The sequence below is a fragment of the Coturnix japonica genome, chromosome 3 (assembly GCF_001577835.2).
Source record: "Coturnix japonica isolate 7356 chromosome 3, Coturnix japonica 2.1, whole genome shotgun sequence".
Lineage (NCBI taxonomy): Eukaryota > Metazoa > Chordata > Aves > Galliformes > Phasianidae > Coturnix > Coturnix japonica.
Genome location: NC_029518.1, coordinates 2,837,780 through 2,856,534, shown reverse-complemented (window position 1 = coordinate 2,856,534; position 18,755 = coordinate 2,837,780). Strand labels below are relative to the sequence as shown.

Below are 18,755 nucleotides of genomic sequence, written 5' to 3'. Positions count from 1 at the left end.
GGATTTGATGGGTGGACAACTAGATGGATAAGCAATTAGTCGAAGGGCCGCAGACAGAGGGTGGTGGTCAATGGCTCTATGTCCAGGTGGAGGCCGGTAACGAGCGGTGTCCCTCAAGGGTCTGTCTTGGGACCGGTGCTCTTTAACATCTTTATTAATGACATCGATGAGGGAATGGAGTGCACCCTCAGCAAGTTTGCTGATGACACCAAGCTGAGTGGTGCAGTTGATATGGTGGAGGGAACGGATGCCATTCAGAGGGACCTTGACAGGCTGGAAAGCTGGGCTCGGGTGAACCTAATGAGGTTCAACACGGCAAAGTGCAAGGTTTTGCACTTGGGCCGGAAGAACCCCAGGCACCTGTACAGGCTGGGAGGAGTTGTCCTTGAGAGCACCTTGGCAGAGAAAGACCTGGGGGTCCTGATAGATGAGAAACTTAACATGAGCCAGCAGTGCGCTCTGGCAGCCCAGAAAGCAAATGGGATCCTGGGCTCCATCAGGAGAGGGGTGGTCAGCAGGGATAGGGAGGTGATTGTCCCTCTCTACTCTGCTCTTGTGAGGCCCCATCTGGAGTACTGTGTCCAGGTGTGGAGCCCTCAGTACAAAAAAGACGTGGAGATTTTGGAAAGGGTCCAGAGGAGGGCCACGAAGATGATCAGGGGGCTGGAGCACCTCCCCTATGAGGACAGGCTGAGGGAGTTGGGTTTGTTCAGCCTAGAAAAGAGAAGGTTGCGGGGTGACCTCATTGCAGCCTTTCAAAACTTAAAGGGAACTTACTCCCAGGAGGTTGGAGTAAACTCTTTGAAAGGGCTGACAATAGCAGGACTAGGAGAAATGGATTTAAGTTAAAAGAGGGAAGATTTAGGTTGGATGTTAGGGGGAAATTCTTCACTAGGAGAGTGGTTAGGCCCTGGAACAGGCTGCCCAGGGAGGTTGTGGATGCCCCGTCCTTGGAGGTGTTCAAGACCAGGTTGGACGGGGCCCTGGGCAACCTGATCTAGTAAAGGTGTATGTTTGGTGGCCCTGCCAGGCAGGGGGGTTGGAACTACATGATCCTTGAGGTCCCTTCCAACCCGGTTCATTCTGTGATTCTGTGTTTCTGTTGTTGTTGGGTTTTTTGTTTTTTTTCAGAGTTAACAAGATTATGTTAACAATATAACTGATTCATGTTGCTGATTTATTACCTAACAAGAGTGACTCTGCAAAGCCACAACCTTGAACTGCTGCGTCAGGGTTGGCAATACTGAGAAGCAAGGCTGTCAGGAAAAGCTGCTCAGATGGATGTTTCTGAAAGACGTAACCTGCAACACTTCCACTGATGGAGCACATATGGTTATTTCTGCATACCTGGTGTGGTAACGTGGGGGAAATGTGACTGAGGAGCTTGAGCTTCTCATTAAGCTGGTAGAGGAAAACCTGCACGTCTTTCAGGAGAAGGTTTCAGGTGGATGATGACTTGTTTCTTATGCCTTTTTTCCCAGTCAGATAATCATCTAACTCTGGTAGCTTAACTTTTTTTTCTCCTCCTGTGAAAACTTTACGCTAGCAAATCAGTTGCTTTGTTTCAGCAGTGGTTTGCTGATAGAATAAGTCAGTCTCGGGGCTATTGCAGTACAGCTCCCATGGCTATGCATTAAAAAACATTGTTTTGGAATAAAATCATTGCACTGGTTCAATTCTGAAAACCTTATCATATTAGGTATTACCTCTCTGCACCTCACTAATTTTATGCTGTATTAGAGGCTGTCTGTTGTAGTATACCCAGCTCAAAGCCAGCATAAACTTTATTTCTGGCTTTCTGGCTGCTGCAGTGGAAATGCAGTCCTGGGCCCATCTGAATCCAATCCAGTGTTCACCATGGATAGATACAAACGCTCCCAAAGCCTCTAAATGGCTGGCACATTTATCCTGTTGTGTTTGAGCTATCTGTAAGCTGGCAGTCCTCAAATTTTGGTTGAATGTAGTACAGTGCCCCTGTGAAGCTGATTTTCATGTAGTATGCATAATCCAGGTTGAGCTTTATTCCTTCCAGTATTATTCTCTGTCTGGAGAGAAGTAAATGTACTGGTGAAATTGGAAATTGTTTTTTCTGTGGCTACGCTACCTCCATGTACTAAAATATGTGAAATGACTGTGATATCAACACAAAGGCATAAGTTGTTTAAACACTATCAGAAACTGCACACACCACATAGATGCACCCATTGACAGTGCCATGTATAACATGGCTGTCTCCCTCCCCTCAACAGGAATAATTATGGAAAAGAATGTGGGCTCCTTTTCTATTATTTCTGTTTGAGCAGATCACTGTTCAGTGTTGTAAATGTGGAGTGCTTAAAGCTTCCTGTGGGCAGTGAGTACAGGAAACCCAGCTCTTGTGCCCCCCTCCCATGCTTGCAGGGCTGATTCTGCAGCCTCTTCTGTTTGGCAGCAGCCTAGGCTCCCTCACCATGTGCTTGTGCTGCTTTCCAGCCTTACACTCTGAGCACAGTGTGTGTAATACACGCTGGCAGTAGCGGTTCTCTATCACATGCGGATCTTTTCCTGGCTTCTGCTGCCTTATGGTTTTGGGTTTTTTTGCTTGTTTCTTTTTGATTTAATTTTCTTTGTATTTTTCTGGGCCAAATTTTGCATTGTTTTAGTTAATGGCTGCAAAGCTTTCTTGGTTTATACTGTGTTTCTGGTCTTGGTATTAAGGCCATTACATATGGCTTTCACGGTGAAGAGTAGCACCTGGTTTGTGGTGAAAAGTGCTGTCTATCACCTTTTTTGTAGAGTACAATTTATGACTTACTAGTTTCCTTTTGCATGTAAGTAATTAGAAACAGAGTAGGTCAGTGATGTCGTCTTTAGGCAGGAAATAGAAATGAACAGAGCTTCCTGCCCTTCACGAAGTGAGACTAATGATTTGCAAAAGGAAAGCCCTGAAGTTATGCTGTAACTTGAATTAATGATGGTGAAGTTTCTTCCATTGCCCAGGTGGTTTTAAAAAGTAGGGATGCTACAAACCTTAAAAACATCAACTGCATATACACAACAGTTGAGTATACAACAGTATACTGAGTCTGTATGAATGTAGGTTATCTGTGCAGACATTGAGGGTCACTGCTCTTTGGATTTTATTTGTTTCTTAAGGATTAAGATAATCAGGAGAAGCTATTATTTGCCTTAGTAAGAGTTTGTGTTATCTTATAATGGAGACCTGCATTATAACAAGTGCTCCTGCCTTTAAAGGTGGTTTGTCGCAGCACAGAAGTTGTGATCTGGGTGAACTTGAATAACCTTGGTCCTAGGACATGAGCAGCTTCAGTTATATAATGCAATGATTCTATTGGATTCATCCTAAAGTCATTAAATGCATATCACCTGGATATGGTCAAAATATGTCTCAGCAAGTGGATATTCTATGTTATTAGAAAGAATGATCTGACTTGGAAATATGTGTAAAGAATAAAGTGTTGTGGATTGCAGATTTTCCATTTGTTAACTGTTGTAGGAGTATGAACATTTACAATAGACATAAAGGAGATGTGATGCAGGTCATGCAGCAATTTGATTGCACATTTGAAACAAGTCGTAATTTTCCCTGTGCATTCTTATAATACAGGAATCTTTGTTGCTTTCTGAGAATTTCCTATGAAACCTTGAGATGGAGGTGGAACCTTTCTCCCTTTCTCCACTTATTTGTCCTCGTTGTTGCATGCTGAGATTCGGTATTTTGCATTATGTTTGTTACTTTTTTGTTCTTGGGGTTTTATGTATTAAGACAAAACACTGGATAGATTTATGGTTTAGGTTGTATGTACTTTAGCCAAATGCTCTTTGAACCTCTTTGATCTGACAAGTGTTTTTAGAATAAAACTTGTATCCTCATGGGCTTTCCGCTCCTACCCTCCATCATCCCCAGTTTTCCTTGATTGTCTCAGTACTGCTGCTCCCATATGAAGCAGTTTTGTAAATGGGAGGCTGCCCCACGTGCCCTGCACCCAATCCTTCTGTCTGCTGAAGGACAGTGCTGGGACCTCGTGCAGAGCTGCTGTGGTGTCAGGGACAGCCATTGAGAGGTCGCAGACATTTACCCATTTTTCTTTGCGCTACAAAGCTGATCACTCTCTGTTGGATACCCTAATACTAGACTTACAGCTGTATTTCTTCTAATACCATAAAACATTCTTGTCACTGTTAATTAAGAGTGAAATGGTAGCCAAAATCATTAATTGCTTTAAATTGTGTTTTGCTTAATTTGTATTTATTTTTAATATTCTACTTTTTAGTCCATAGGCAACTTGAGTTGTCCTTACAGACCCCATTGACAGCAGTCACCAAATCAGCCAGCTGATGTTTTCTTCCTTGGTGTGTTTAAGAGCCCACAGAGGAGGTGATTTCAAGTGGGCTCTCAGCACAACACTGAGTTACATTTTGTCAAGATTTTTAATGCTGACAGAAAGCAAAAAGGCTTTAAGGAGTCATTTAAATGAGGGAAATGAGGCTGCTTTGTGCCTCATTTGTGATGCTTGATTGTTAGCCAAATTGCCCCAAATATACTCCATTATGTCATAGCATTAGTCGGTGTGCCACTGCTTTTCTGAATGGTACTTACTGCCATGAGATGTATAAAACAAAATCTTTTCCTTTTAAGAAGAAAAGCTGAGCACCTCAAGCAGTGCTGTGTCCTGTGGCCACAGAACAAGCAAGTTGCAGCCAGCAATGAGGTCATGGTGGCCCAGTGCCGGGGAAAACAATGACTGATGCTGTTTGCAGTGTATGGACTAGTAAAGGTCAGGGACCGCCACTCAATAACATGTAGCATACAAGCCATTTTTTTCTTGTTTATTATTAGAACAGGTCAAAACTTTAATGTTAGCTCCATTGGCCTTTCTCTTTTCTGTTTGCTTCCGCTTGCACTTAGTATTGCTGGTTTTACACAGACCCACCCATTTGCTCGAGGTAGGGTGGGCTTCCACACTGAGATAAGGGTGACAGTATCAGGTGTCTCGTCTGAGAGCCTCAGAAATGGTCTCTAAAACTTTCTGGCACCACCTCGACTCAGAAGGCTTGAGTGGCAATGAGAGCTTCGTTTCACTGCTGGATATTGCTGAGAAAGTAAGCAGTGTTGTTTATTGAGACTAGACCATAAAATCTGTCACAGGACAAAAGCTGATGGCGTTTGGAAGCTGAGGACTAAAAATCAATTAGCAAATGAGAAAAGAATGCAAAGAATAAAAAATCAATTCTATTGATGAAAGAGGTTAAAGTAGTATTAGAGGTAGCAGTGTCACCAGTTTTCCTCAATATATTTAACAGTGTTTTCTTTGATGAAGTTGAGAGGGCTGTAGTTTGCTGATGACTTGGAATGACTGACTTTATATGTAAACTTCAAAGGCTTTAGATAAAAATTACAGAATCCGCAATGGAATCATGTAAATGACTAAAACACAAATGGGTTGGATGGGTTCTTAATTAGCTGTAACTCCTTGGGGAAACATTTTCTGAAATTGATTTTGGATGACTTCTTGAAAACAGCCCTGGCTGGGTAGGCAAATAAAAAGCTCAGCTCTTAAGATGTGGCTGGAGATTACAGAGTATTTTGGGGGGTGTATAAATTGTGTGTTGATTTCAGGTGGAATGCTGAGTCATCAAAAAAGGATGCAGTGAAATTCAGACCTGTCAAATACATAAAGCATTACGACAGTTTATTTAATATATTCCATGAAAGGAAGATCTAAAACCTTTGTCTTCCTCATGTGTATTTTATTACGAAGGAAAAGGATGATGGTGATGTTAGACAAAGTATTTCACTCTTGCAATTTGGACAGCCATTTCCTGTTAAGTGGGGAAGTTCTTCATAAAACTCATAAACATAAACATAAAAATACAGCAGCATGTTGGGAAGACATTAATGAAGACCATAGGGTAAGTCTTCACAGGAGAAGACAGAAGGCTTCTTTGTGTCTGCAAGTAAATCAAGGAAGGAAATGGAGAATCTGTGGTCCCTTCTGCAGTTAGGACTGACACATGTGGCACTTGTTCGTGCCCCAGGGAAGAAAGAACACATGGCAGAGCTTCTCCCCTGCTCTGTTTCTAGGTGGGTGTTGCACTGGAGGACATCCATGGCAGAAGAGGGAAGACTGGCTGTCCAAAAGCTGTCTGTTGTGTAGGACAAGGGAAGCTGTCAGGCTGCTTCTGTACCAGGGAGATGTTCTTTCAAACCTACTAAAAAGCTCCTTGAGCAGTCCTTTGGCTGAATGCACATTTTCTGAATGGGTGGCTGGCTCTGATTCCAACCTTTGCTAATCTGGTGAAGCCGCGGTCAAAGGACGGGAGGGCATTCCCCAGTGGGAAGAGCTACAAGGCCAGGCTGGGTGTGAGCCCTTTCCCTGCAGCAGAATGACTAAGCTCCCTGAGCCATGTGCCCTGAGCCAGCTGTAGGCAAAGTGATCCTTCCTCTTCTGGTGGCTCCCCTGTTGGCAGTTCTGTTGTTCTGATATCACTTGTTGTTTTCACAAATGTTAGACTGCGAAAAACCTTCCTCCTCTTCTTTTGTCAGCTTGTCCATGTGTTTTCTTTATAGTTATGCAGAAACATTCTTGAAGATGAACAAATATTTAACTCTCTGTCCTGTCTTCACTGTGGCTGAGGACTGATGGTTGGTGAGGAGGGTGAGGACAGGGCAGGCACCTAATGGCAGCAGTCAGACTGCTTTCTTAGCCCCAGCTATTCATCTCTCAAGGACTTCATGATCCACAAACTTTATCTTTGTGCTTTAAATCCCTCACTGGCTTTTTCTTAGGTGAATTTGTAATATTGATTTTCCGCCCCCATAAACATTGATGCAACATCCACTGTGCTTCTTGTGAAGAATCATCTCCTTTTGTTTTGAACTTGCAACATGCTAGTTTCGTTTGAAATCCACTCTTATTTTTTGTCCACTTGCAAGTTAGATTTGAAGGACCTTACTACTGTCGTAGTATAACGTACTGTCATTGTGTGTCATGCTATAATGCAATTTTACTGTGTTTGTTATTTCAGTGTGAGGCTCGTGTCTAAAGGGGAGGATGTGTGTATTTCAGATAGAAGGGTTTTTGTTCAATATTCTTAACTTCAACTCCTTTTTTTAATCAGAGCCATGCTAATCTGTAAAGTTTAATGTCATGCTACTTAGTGCTATATTGCAAGTGATTTAGCATTTTAACTTAAGACCACAACACAATTGTTGTCCATATTCATTTCTCTTCTCACAGTTGGAGAAGTCTTGACTGTGATACTGTTTTGAAGATACTACTTCGTTCTTGAACTGATGGTTAATAATGACAGCTTTTAGGGAAGTGAGCACTTCATGGATGTGTCTCCATCTATTGGAAAAATACTCAAAAAGACCTACGTGTTTTGCCTATGTTTAATCTTCTCTTGGCTAGCTAAGGTGGCAGCAGGTTAGTAGACATGAGAGGTAGGTATGTCAGACATGTATGGGAATGAATGAGTCCCGGATGGGAAAGGTGGGCTTGCAAGGAGAGGGGCAGAAAGAGACAGAGGGGAGTGAGGCTCTTTGCAAAGGAGATCTGCCAAAGGTCAGAGAAAGTGTCCTAATGCCTCCACGAGCAACAGTGAGATCCCATAGGTAGTTAAAGGAACGCTTACAGGACAGGCAAAACAGATGGTGCGTAAGTTAAAACTGTACAGGAGCAACTTACCTTCTGCAGCAATTTCAGCAAGACAGTTATTTCTGTGGTTGTTACTCTATCATTCAATCATAACATGCAATTACTATAGCAAACCTTCTGTCACATTGCACACGTTTTCACACTTGTCAGAAGAAAAGTCGTAGATTAAACAATATGGTTTGAAGTACTGTTTAGTTCTGAATTCTGTAACTGTATTTTAATGCAAGACAGAAGTGTTCTCCTGTAAGGAGATCTCCAAAGAACAAGAACCAGGGGAATATTCTCAGGAAGAAAAACAAGTGTTGTTGGCCATACAGATCCCATTAGCACAAATGGAAATTTCTTAGTGCTAATGCCTTTGCATCGGTCTGAAAACACAAGCAATTAGAGGCCTGTTTTGAAGTCACTGCATGTACAGAACTCTCGCTAAATCAATGGGAGATTGGAGAAAAGACAGAAAAGAAGAACTAGGGCCTTAATACTAACATTTCCCTTTTCTTTTCTGCATCCCTTACCGTACCACATGGTACAACCTTTCAGTTATTTCTTAATTCTCTGCAGAGTACTAGAAAACAAACAAGCAAAAAGAAACAAATTGTAAAACCGCTTTCTTAAACCTTTTTGTTCTCACTTGAGACATTGCCATCAACTGATGCAAGTTCTTCATTCCATTCGTTTTCTTCATCGCCTCCTTTGTGGGTTTTTGGTTTTTGTTTCTCTGTGCCATTTGTTTTCCAGAAATGCCATCTATTTGGCATACGTAGCTGTTTAGATGTATATACACTGCTTTTGTCTCTCATGTTAAGTGATTTGCATGAATGATAACATATTAGTAATGCAAACAGTTGTTCCTTATAACGTTTCTTGAATAATAATGCATTTCTGGTTTATGCCTTTTCATGTCTATCTTTCCTTTAAGGAGCAAAACCAACAACCAACAAAACCAATTCAAAGCAGCAGCACAAGGATCCCAATATGCTTTTGCTGGAAAAATGAAAGGGGCATTTGGGGCAACCCAACAGAAGAGACAGGGAAATCAAAGCAACAACTATGTTTTTCACTTCCAGCTTGATTAATTTGTGCAGTTTTCATCAGTTGGGAAATATGTATTTAAAAGTATTGGTAGATCTTTCTGCCTTTCACTTATGATTCTTTCACTATTTTAAAGATGTGTCTACCAGCCATTTCCATGCATTGAATGGAGGAAGAATTTAACAAGGCTTTAAGTGTTAACTGAATCCAAAACAAAAGTCTGTCTGCATCATTATAAAACAGGATGTAGAAAAATGAAGTCACAATTGCATTTTTAAATGATTAACTTTGTATTTTTGCAGCAGCACCTTTCTGGAGATGGAATAATATCTGAAAAAGAATTAAGTCTGAAAGAGCTTAGAGTGCACTTGGAAAGCATGGAAGGGCCTTAAGAAAAGTTGTAAAATGGATCTGAAAGCAGATGTGCCACAGCTGTAAAGGAAGTGATAATGGGAGCAGTGAATTTCGGATGGGGAGAATAGTGGCAATCTGTCATTTACTGGGAGGTAGAAGGAGAGAATGGGAAAAACTGGAGTAGCTGTGCATCGGGAAATAAATGGGGAGGGAAAAATACTGCCTTGAGGAATCTTGTAGTAGCCATAGAAACACCGGTAGAGACTGTGTCCCAGAACAGGAGAAAATGGGTTTAAAAATACAAATAACCTCCTTGGTCTTTAATAAGAATCTCAGTTTTTCATCATGATTTATGCTACCGGGTCTCCTCAACAGAATTACAGTCACCAAATCCACAACTGCTGTTATTTATCCTGGATAAAGAAGGCAATTTTGACTGCGATCTCCCTTGACATTTCCCAAGGTCTACTCCTGTCTCCTACCTTTCATCATCACGTACTACTTCAAGGCAATCAGCGTCTCTCTTACTTCTCTCAAAGAGAAACACACTTTTCAGTCGCTCACCCTGGACCAGAGTGACACAGACATTATGGGTTAGGGGAGATCAATTGCATAACCCTGCTCCTCTTCACCTGGGAGGATCACTGATGTGTGAACAAGGTTGGAATCCAAATAAGACATTAACCTACTGCTTTGCAGTGGCTACAGTGGGAGGAGAAAAAGAAAATACTGCCTTACTCAAGGAGGTATCTGCTCTTTTTCATTTTATCATCTATGTCAGTGGCAGTTGGAACCATTAGACCTGCATTAAAATTACATGTTACTTATATAAATGGAGGCTATAAATATCACAAATAGTAAAACTGAAATTGCACCAAGGTTTGAGAGACAGTATGTCTAAAATCTACAAAATTAAGGACAGTTATAGAAAAGCCTCAGCCTCCATCTCCCTTTAATTTATCTCATTATTTTAAGTCGTCAGACAATGATCTCAATACTACATTGATGTCATCTAATGGCCTTTCCTCGCAAAGTTACTCAGATCTGAATCAGACCACAATAATGGTGCAACTGCCTTTCCTGGTGCTGTTGGTTTCGATGGAGCAGTAAAGATGATCTAAGCTAATGTTACAGATGGAGCAGTTATTGAAATCAGTAAAGCTTCTGCAACTGCATCACTGAATATCTCCTTGACGTGCATTTATATTAATATAATTCTTGCGGGCTCCTACTTCCTTTTTTTTCTTTTCCCTATGAAAGATTATGGATGCAAAACTGGTGTTGTTCTGTAGGTATGGTACAGGTGCTACATTAATTATGTCCTCTGCTGTCATCCTGCGTGGGCTCGGGCTGAGCTCTCAGTGTCTGTATTCCTCTGAAAACTGGTGGATGTCACAGCTCTTGTGTCCCCTAGTGTGAGAGTCACTCTGGATTACCAAGAGCTTGCACTGTGGCCAGCAGATCTGGTTTTCCTAGCTGCAAAATGAGACTGGTAGCCAAGACTGAGGATGCTGTGTAGTCTGTAACTCTTCCTTACTGGGAAGCAGAGTATTAGCTGGCCTTGAGGTGCCTGCTCATTGCTGGCATGTGTGTTTGCCAGACAGACCTTTTCCTGGACTGTTTGAAGCTCTACTTTGCCATGACACCCATGAGGCTGACCACTATACCTAAGTCTTATGGAGCTGGAGAAGTCTGGGCCATCATTTTTCATTAGGAGTAATTTTGTATTGAATCACTGGAAAGAATGTTTCTGTGGTTAGGACTCCAGAGAAAGAGTTCCTGAATATGCTTTCTGGCAAACATGTATGATTTCCTGCGCTTAGGGAGAGATTTGTTTCACCTAAATTTAGCTTCGATATCTAGCTTCACTCTTTACTCAGTGGTTCCCCTTGAGAGCTGTTCATTTGATCTGAAACAGCTGAATTACCCTCTTTATTAACTGTGGGGAGAATCAGAGACCAGCAGTCCAGCCTTGACGTGGCATACTGAGAGGAAGCTGGCTTCTAGCTTTCCTCTTCACTGCCCACGTGGGCATAAAAGGTTGATGGATCTCACAGGATCTTGTGAGCAGAGATATGCCAGTGGGGATGAGGTACCAAAGTGCTACTTCAATGGAGGCCTTAAAGGGTGAAGAAATAGGAACCATTAATACACTAGTGCTTGTTTGGTTTTTTTGTTTTTTCTTGGAAGTGAATATGGTTATGCAGTATTTTTGGTCTTCTGAAAATAGTTTCTATCAGAGTCGAGGAAAATCCCCAGTTCTCTATTGGGACTAAAAGCCCATTGTAGGTGATGTTCCAAATCAGTAAGTTGATTCATTTCATTCATTTCAAGCTCATTTTGTTGTAGGTTGGTGTAGAAAAAAAGCTAAGCTGAAATTCTCTTCTATGTTCTCATTCAGAATACTGTTCTTTCCTCCTACTTGTCTGTGTTTTTACTGCTTTAATTGGTGAGGTTTTGTGTTTCAGCTGCAATGACTTCTGAACACCTTAGGCAGATGCTGTCCTATAAATCCACTTCCTGTGATCCTGTCTGTATTCTGTTGTTACATGTGAGGTGGATTGAAAGCTGGCTGAGCTGCTGGGGGTCAAAGGGTAGCGGGCAGTGGCACAAAGTCCCGCTGGAGGCCACTCACAAGCAGTGTACCCCAGAGGTCAATAGCGGGGTCAATGCTATTAATGACCTAGATGATGGGCAAAATGCACCCCAGGGAGCTTTCAGACAGCGCAAAGCTTGGGAGGAGGTAAGCCAGATGGCTGTGCTGCCATTTAGAGGCACGTCAACGAGCTGGAGAACTGGGACCTTGAGAAGTTCAACAGGGAGAAATGCAAAGGCCTGCCCTGGGAAGGAACTACCCTGTGCATTAGTGCACACTGCAGGGCAGACAGTAAGAAGAGAGCTCTGCAGGGAGGGATGTGGGGACTCCCAGTAGATAGCAAGTTGGCCATAAACCAGCAGTGCAGCAAAGAAGGCCAACGGTCTCTGGGGGCTGCAGAGCCAAGGCAGTTGCTTGCACATCAAGCGAGGTGATCTTTCAGTTCTGCTTATCATTGGGTTCCCCAGTAAAAGAGGTCTGGACAGACTGGAGTGACTCCAGTGAAGGATCCTTTCTTACAAAAGAAAAAAATAACTCAAAGGGCTGAGCTGCCCTATAACTGAGTTTATACTTAAAAAAAAAAAAAAACAAAAAAAACCCCACATTATTTGACCAATTAACAGTCTAGATCTCCACCCTGGCACTCAAATTTTATTTTTAACTCCTGAAAAATAATGAATTTCAGATTATTTAAATTAAAAAGTTGGCTAGATTCCTTAAGTAGTGCATACTTTTAAGTAGATTTGATTCCGTTTCAGTAGCTGTAATGCTCAACAGTTTTGCATAGTTCACTGCAGCAACTGCTTTCTTCAAAAATCTATGTTAATAATATTTTCATACCAAGTTAGAACACACGCCTGCTGAAAGTAATTTGTACATTTTCATAGTGGCTCCTCAGTACTTCTCTTGCACTGTAGTTCTTTGAGCAGCATCTCATCAGCTCTCAGTACCCTTCAAGGACGTTCCCTGTGTGAATGAGGCAACAAATGCGCAGTGCTTTGTGTGTGATCTGACATACTCAAAAGGACGTTTCCATTTTTAAGGCAATGATTACTTTTGTGTTCTTTAAAGAGAGATTAATAAACATGCTAATAGGGTCTATAATGAAAACTTTAAATGTTCTCTTATTCACTTCCTCCACTTAATTTTTTCTCTTCATTTTCAGTATAGGAAATTGCATTACAGTTTTTGTTAATAGGTCTTCCCTGAATTATAGTGATTTGCAAAATATGTTGTTCTCTAAATTAGAGTTCAGAATTTATGACTAGAGATTAAGACTGTGAGAAATAACATGAGTTTTTATTTTCCTCCCAAGTGGTAATGTAAGGATTTTTAAAAGGTGACAGGATAGTATTATAGTTCATGGTTTATGGAACGGCTTAGTTTTCAGATTTAATCTTTCTAGTAAAACCAGTGGAAACCTGACTCTAAATGTTTGATGTTACTGCTGTCATAAATATATGTGTATTTACCTTGTGAATATTTTGTGCAGTGTAAGAGGTCCAACAGACTGAAGTTTCTAGGGTTAGGTGCTTTTTGGAGGTAGGTGTGTAAGGCACTCATTTTCATAGGAACGTTGGCTCAAGAAGTTGTCTAGGTGTGGCAGAGATATATTCTAAGGCACTGTAAAAGGGAGACCAGCCAAGGTCAAGTTTGCTTATTTATCAGTTTCTAACCAAAACAATAAGGAGCTGGAAGCATTTTACCAGAAAGCCATGGCAAGAACACAAGCCAGAGTCAGTATCTCTGCTATTTAATGAAAAGGAGTTGTGGGAAGAGTGGTGTGTATTAATGTGGAGCTGGAATGCTGTGAGTGCGGGCTGCAGCAGGTAGTTGGTGCTCATCTGTGCCCACTGGTATCTGTGGGTACCCACTGTCTGATGTATGCTGCCAGAATGGGCATGATGAGCCTGAAGAATCTCCAGCTTTTTATCCCTCTGCTTGTACATTCAAAATAATTATTGTAATGGGTTTGGAGCACTGATGGTGGCTAAATGTCATTTGCTGCCACTGAAAGAACGGAAAGGTCTTCTCTAAGTTCATCCAGGACCATGCTGCTCATCCATTTCATAGCCTAGCTCCACCACCACAGTTCATCTCAAAATGTCAGCACTATTTAGGGGGAATAAGAACTACAGAACACACATTGACAGCCAAGGAAGGGGAAACAAAGAGCAGCCTTCTGTCCAGCCACACAGAGTTTTTTCTCCATCTCCATTTCTCCTGTGTGTTCCCTGCCTTTGTAGCACCCCAACTGCATGCTCTAAATAATAGACGTAGAACACTGTATTCTCTCCTGTGCCTTTGCATTACCTACTAGATTTAAATCATAAAATCTTGTGAATATAAATGATTCATTACCCAAACAATTGAAATTTAGATTAGTTTACTTTGTGGTTTACTTCATACTTAGCTGTCATGGTACTGTGCCATAATCCACATACTCTGTAATGCTATGATACATATGCAACAGCTTTTTGACGTTGCATGTTAAAGGATACTCATACTTTCTATACTTCTTTTTTTCTTTCATGGCGGAAAGCATAGGATTTAGGCAGTAAAACATCGCTTTTCAGGTGCACGAGAAGAGTCATAGAGGTAGGTAAGTGACAAGGAAACAAGAACGTTATTAACTCATGCTGTTCTAAGTTATTACAAATAATGTATTTACTTACAGTGAACTTTTTGAAAATACACATGGGAACCTAAGATGTGAAAAGGTCCCATATTACTGGTATAAATCTATCCAGAAGAGATTGTTGTAGCAGAAGCAGCATTGCCTTGCAATCCTTTGCTTTGCCTCTGCATTTCCTTTGGCACTCACCCCAGTGAATCAGGGCAGAGTGGTGCCATCAGGGCTCCTCTGAAACAAGCAATTTCCTCTCTGCCCACTCGCCTTCCACTTTATCTCATGAGGCAATCACCAACTGCACAGCAAACTATCTAGCAAAGGTTCTCACCATGCTCCTTTTAAGACAAGAATGTGCTCTGTGCAGAGTTCATCTTACTGTAATATTTTGGTGTAAATGAAGGAAACTGAAAAACAAAAACTTGGCTCCAACTTTAAAAGAAAACAGCCAACAGAGGCCCATATAACAGATCACGGGCTGGCTGGGTTTTGGGTCAGGTGCCCCGAGTGACAGGAGAGGGACATTCTTCTGTGCTGAAGCCATGATTTGGATTTGTTTCAGACATAGCGAGTGCTTCGGCACTTAGGTTTGTGGAGCTTTGGGTCTCTTTAGTCTTGGATGTTTGTAGTTCTATAATTTCTTAATGCTGCTAAGACTCTGTAGGTATGATATTTCAAAGCAGAAGACAAGCTTAATTGTTTTTCACAGAATCACAGAATTGTAGGGGTTGGAAGGGACCTCTAGAGATCATCGTGTCCAACCCCCCTGCCAAAGCAGGCTCCCGACACCATGTCACACAGGTAGGCGTCCAGGCGGGTCTTAAATATCTCCAGAGAAGGAGACTCCACCACCTCCCTGGGCAACCTGTTCCAGTGCTCCGTCACCCTCACTGTAAAGAAGTTCTTCCGCACATTTGTGCGGAACTTCCTATGCTGTACTTTCATCCCATTACCCCTAGTCCTATCCCCACGCACTGCTGAAAAGAGACCAGCCTCACCACTATGGCTCCCACACCTCAGGTATTTATAAACCTGGATCAAGTCCCCTCTCAGCCTTCTTTTCTCAAGGCTAAACAGACCCAGTTCCCTAAGTCTCTCCTCATAGGGGAGATGCTCCAGGCCCTCCAGTTTTTGGTCTATAAAATGCAGGCAGAGTGCTGTGTATGATTTTCTTGGCCACTATGGAGAATACAGTTGTATTGGTGCAGTGCTCAAAGCCAAAGCCCAGGGCAATTTCTTCCTGCTAGCAAATAAGAGGAAGAGAGTTAGAAAAGGGGGTTTCAACTGGGTGACTCCTGGCAGTGTCATGGAGATAAAGGCAGACAGTTCAGAACATAGAGCTTTACCAGGCTCTGGAGAAGGATGTGAGGGGAGGAGAGGTAACCCAGCATCAGTTAATGCATGAAGGCTCCAGCTGAACTGAACAAAGGCTGGCTGCCGCCTCATGTTATGGGAAGAAGCAGGAGCCATTAAGAACTTTCGGTTTCACTGAACAATTATGTATTTATAGTTTCTACATGCAATTTTGGTAACAACAAAGACTTCTTTAAAAAGCTCCCAGGTTCTTTGTGAGCTTTCAGCAGTGAATTGCAGCATGAAGGAATGACTCTTAAGCATGAATGTTAGTTAGTCCACTTAATGATGTGATGCGCTGAAATCAGAGAAAACTCGGTTGTCTTTGATACTACTTTTGTCTGCTGGAAGACAAGTATTTACCTTGTATGGGGCTCAGTTGTGGAAGAAATGACACTGAGATGCCCAAGCAGAATGCTGAGCACTTAAATTAAAGAAAGACCTTGCTCTGTGGAAGCAATTATTAGGGCTGCGGTAGGAGGCAGCTGCTCACATAGACCTAGCGGTTGTATGAATCTAATGTATAACTGTTAATGCATTGTGGCTCAGTGTGAGCTAGAACCCCCTATTGTAGACAAGCCTTTAAGTATTTAATACCCAGGTCCCCCTTATTGAAGTGTCTGAGTCCAACTTGGCCTCCACCTGGTAACTATTGTAAATTTCCATCCTGAAACTGCATTATGTTTCAGCCTAATTAGCGCTGCTAGCTGTAGCCTTAGTAAAGAAACATTAAATTAGAGAGTACCAGGGGCTGAGCACCCACATCCTCTCCTGTAGGAATTAAATCAATTTCAGTCTTGCGGTATTCACACAGCTGATTTAATTTAGTCTGTTTCTCTAGATGATGGCAGCAGTGGAGTAGGAAGCCCTTGCCATTATTTCTTGTGTTTTACTGCAGTGTTGTATCCAGTGTGAGTGCTACCAGGGTAGCATTGCTTATTAGCCCCCAAGTAAGGCAAACATGCTCCTTCAGTAACAACAAAATTAAAGGTTAGTCAATAAATAGCAGTTACTGACAACAAATTAAGGTGAGAAACGTTTTATTGTGGTAATAGGAATGAACGTTTCCTACTGCGAAATTAGATTTTTTATTGAAATCAAATATATAATTAAGATATTATGCACAGAAAAGGTTAGAAACCTTAACATCTTTTGTCCATAAGCCAAATATTGTAGTATGTTGATATCCATGCTGTGAGTTCCCCATTACTGCTCTGCCAGTAATTTCAACCTGGCATCTAGACTAAATTGTCTCCCTAGGAGCCAAGAGGAAACATAGTTGATATGTGATCTCAGGCATGGGCCTTTCTTGAGTGAATAAAAGCGCTGTCATGTTTTACGAAATTACACCTGCTGGTTATATGCAGTGATCATCTCTGAATGAGGGAGAGGGCAGAGTTCACCTAAGTTATGGCAGAGGCTGGTATTGGAAGGAGCTTGATGGGATTTTACACCGTCTTGCAGCTTCACTCCAATATGTTTCGGGTAGGCGATAGGAACTGAAAGCAAGGTAATGATTATGATGTGTCTATGCAGTAATTTTAAAATAGATATTAAGAAGTGCACAGCTCAAATTGCTAGCTAAAACTTGCTAAACAGCCTCTGAGCGGTATATTCTGTCAATAAAGACGGAGAAATGTGATAAGCGTCTGTCATACAATGCTAGAAATGCAGCTGTGTCATCTCCTCTTTTCTGAGTAAAGCTAAAAAGGAAGCCCAGTCACTGGCATGGTGCAGGATTCCCTTTAGGTGTTTGACTCCTAGGACCCTGATAAACGCAACAGGTAGGCAGGGGTTGGACCTAATGGCACCATCCAGCCTCAGCTGTTCTGGCATTCTGTGAAATCCAGGCAGCTGTGCTGAACCCAATGGCTGGTCTTGCACATCCCTTTAGGATGGTCATCAGGGCTTCAAGCCATCTCACTTGAATGCTGTAGCAGACACCTGCCCTTTGCTTTTCACGGGCACTAAATTTTCAGTGACACAGTGGGAGGTAGTGCGTGATGCTCTTACTTGTGCTGGGGGCTGCAGAGCCTGTCCTTCCCCAGCCTGTGGCTCCCCAGCATGGTGACATTGCATTGATGGTGCTGCATCCCGTGAGGTGCCCTGTGAGATGCAGCCTGTGAAGCTGCAGATTGCTGGGACTTAAGAGGTGCTGGAGGATTGTTTCCCTGTGTACAGTTAGTTCCAGGGTCAGCAGGAGCAGAAACCTGAATCCTCCCTTCCTCATTCCCTATGGCTGCTAGAAGTAAGGCAGGTGCAGTTGTGGAAAAATGAGAGCAAAACCCTTGTTTGCAGCAATTATCTCTTAAGATTTGAAACCTTATCTGGACAAAATCAGCCTTCTTGCCTCTCCTTTATTGCTGGAGTGTCTGTTGTCACCTCAGCCTCAGCTATGTAGCCATATGCATTTTTTCCCCTCCATTCCTCATTTCCTTAAAGAGCTGATTCATTGTGATTTATTGGGTACAAACTACAAAGCTAAGTATTTTTCAGGATGTAAGTTGTAGTGGTTGTGAGAAGGAATGAGACTATAATTCTCCCCCACTTTATTTTACTTAAGTATTTTCAGAGGGGAGGGCAGGCTGTATTCTTTCCATTAGACCTCTCCTTTCTTAATCACCATTCCCTAATTAATTCCCTGGTTAAATATAAAGAAAGCATTAACTTTGAATAATGTTTTCCTGAGTCATTAGGCAAAGAAGAATTCCTTTCTTTTGTAAGATGACTCATCGCCAGGGGGATCTGGAGTTGGCCCCAGGGTGGATATTTGAGCCTCCTGTCCCAGGTGCTCTCCTACCTACACATTCAGTCCAAGGTGGGAGGCAAAGGTGATATCACATGTCACCAACATACAAAGGATATCATCCTTGCCATGAAACCGTGCCCCCAGTACAATGTTGGTTTCTTCTGATGGAAAGCTGAATCCAACTTGCAAGTGTGAAAATCTCCAGACAAAGCTCACACTTAATAAATGTAAATGGCTGTTCTTGCTAGTACAATGTGCTGCTTGATGCATTTTCTTCCGTGTCCAATCTGACTCCCAAATGACTACCCTTTCTTTTCTCCTGTCACCTTCTCCGTCCTCTCCCTGCACCAGTTTGCACACCTGACTCGTACCAGTGCAGCT

The 18,755-nt window shown here is 42.2% G+C and overlaps 1 protein-coding gene across 3 annotated transcripts in view; it reads left to right on the top strand.

Annotated features, from left to right (window-relative positions):
* The window catches only part of MACROD2 (mono-ADP ribosylhydrolase 2), a 786,342-nt gene that overhangs the window by 499,087 nt on the left and 268,500 nt on the right, over nucleotides 1-18,755 (top strand). The gene's annotated exons all lie outside the window — the stretch shown is intronic.